At 37.8% G+C, this 2,393-nt stretch overlaps 1 pseudogene; it reads left to right on the forward strand.

The window, feature by feature from the left end:
* LOC109831351 overlaps nt 1-1,503 on the forward strand; it is a 4,683-nt pseudogene extending 3,180 nt beyond the window's left edge.

Consider the following 2,393-nt stretch of genomic DNA (forward strand, 5'->3'; position numbering starts at 1 on the left):
GCCGTGTGCCATACACGCTGACGTACACCTGTTTTTTCTCTGGTGTGCGTCAGACTTAGGAGACGAACAGGTTCAGTTCGAGGAGGCAGTAGCGCCGGAGTATACCCAGCCGGAGTGTCCTTCCGATGGAGTGGAAGAACAAACTGAAGCCTAGACGTGTTTTTCTTTTATGTAGTAGTTGATGAACATTAGAACTCGTTATCATTTTATTTCTTTAGTTAATGTCGGATCTTCGTATTTTGGCAGAACTTCTTTATTATGGACTATGTATTTCTATTTCTACTTCTACATATATATATATATATATATATATATATATATATATATATATATATATATATATTTCTTCTCAATCTAATACGTCGCGGGCTTGTTCACGCTCCGATTCCCCGGTATTTTGGGAAGCGGGGCGTGACACCAGTACTGTCAAAATCTCCTCGATCTATAAGGCAAAGATCTCCTCGATCTATCATGCAAAAGATCTCATCGGTCTATCAGACAAAGATCTCCTCGATCTATCAGGCAAAAGATCTCCTCGATCTATTAGAACTTCTCGGTCTAGGCACTGTTCCTATGAGCACTAACTGTTCTACAACATATATATCTATATTTATTGATTGTTTTTTTTGGAATGAATTTTCCTTCAGGATTTGTGGTCTATTTATAGCGTTTGGGAAAACACTATGTACTAATAAAATAATATTATTTACTATTCATGTGGGACCCAAGCCCAAATTTTTCTTGTGGTGGGGCCCACCACTTTTTCTTTTTTTAAACAAATTTTTGGCAAGTTCGTCATCTTGTGTTTCTTTTCAAAAATGGCTGCATGCACATTTTTCTTAAGGTTAAAAAATTATTTTATAATCCAACAAGGTTGGCTAATAACAACTAATAGATGAGGAGATAATAAGGTTTGAAGTACGAAAAGTTGACTTGTAAATGTTATGTTAGGGATCAAACAAAAAAAAGTTATGTTAGGACAAAAATATAAAAAGAATCAATGAGTAGGGGCGGTTAGTTAGTTAGGAGCACGATAGCAGGCGATTTTCACTGCTATTGTGCGCCTCCCGCCGTGATGAACAATGGCGAAAAAGAGAAGAAATCATGGGAAAAAAATTCTAAATCTTGGTTTTAGTTCTTCAAATTTGAGTTCTGTGATTCATTCTGATCAGTCTGATTCTGGATCGGCTGAAGAAGATGAAGTTTCTTTGATCCCGATGGGGTCAACGGGGCCAAAGGGAGAAAAGAAAAAGAGATTGATGGCGGATATCTTGAAGAATTCTTTCTCTGGATCTAGTAGGAATCTGATCTCTTCTCAAGAGATTGTTCGGCATTCTTGCTCTCACACTGGAACTGGTATGGATCATGTCACTCCTCAGGTGATTGCTCGAAAGGTTGCAGGAGCTTCTAGTTCTCAATCTAGTAAGAAATCTTGGGCTGATGAGATTGATTCGGTCGTTCCAGTTGAGGTAAATTTTCTTGATTCTGCTCCTGCTCGTTTGAGTCCAACGAATCCTGTTTCAATGGATTCTGTTAAAGAGGTCAAAGATGATAGCAAGGATTTTCTTGATCCTGATTCAAATGATCCTGTTGAAGAGATTAAAGATGCTATTCTTGACTCTGATTCTTTGGATCCTGTTAAAGAGACTAAAGATGCTAGTATTCCTCCAACTCATGTAGATCATAATCCTGTCAAGAAATCCTGGGTTAGTCTTTTTGCTGACAACAGGAAATCTGGCAGTGGTATGAGCTTGAACTTTGTGGCATCTGAGAATAAAGATTATGTGAATTTTAATGAGGATGAATGGAATGAAGGTAACTCTATCTGGCAATATTCTTTGATTGGGCAGGTTATAGGCTTAAATGTCAAATTTAAGGCCATGGAAAACTTTGTTCAAAAAGTTTGGGTTCACTGGTCTATTCCTGAAGTCTGCTTGCTTAAACCAGGCTTATTTCTGTTTAAATTCAAAAATAGGGAGGAAATGGAGAACATCCTTGCTAATGGGCCTTGGTTTTTTGGATCTAGACCCTTATTGTTAAAAATCTGGACAAGCGATGATGATTTGTTCAAGACAAAGGAAAATATATATCCTGTCTGGATACAGTTACCTGGATTAAGGCTAAATTTGTGGACTCCTAATGCTATAAGCAAAATTGCTAGCCAAATTGGAAGACCTGTTGCTACTGATAAGCTTACTGCAAATAAACAAAGATTGGCCTATGCTAGGGTCTTGGTAGAAGTCCAAATGCCAAATCCTCTTCCTGATTTGATACCTATTCATGGTCCTAATGGTAAAATTGTAAATCAACGAGTTCTTTATGAGCTAAAGCCTAAGTGGTGTGACAACTGCAAGCTTGTTGGGCATGACACATCTTACTGTAAAAGAGTTCCC

This window comes from Asparagus officinalis, chromosome 2, assembly GCF_001876935.1.
Source record: "Asparagus officinalis chromosome 2, Aspof.V1, whole genome shotgun sequence".
In the NCBI taxonomy this organism is placed as follows: Eukaryota; Viridiplantae; Streptophyta; class Magnoliopsida; order Asparagales; family Asparagaceae; genus Asparagus; species Asparagus officinalis.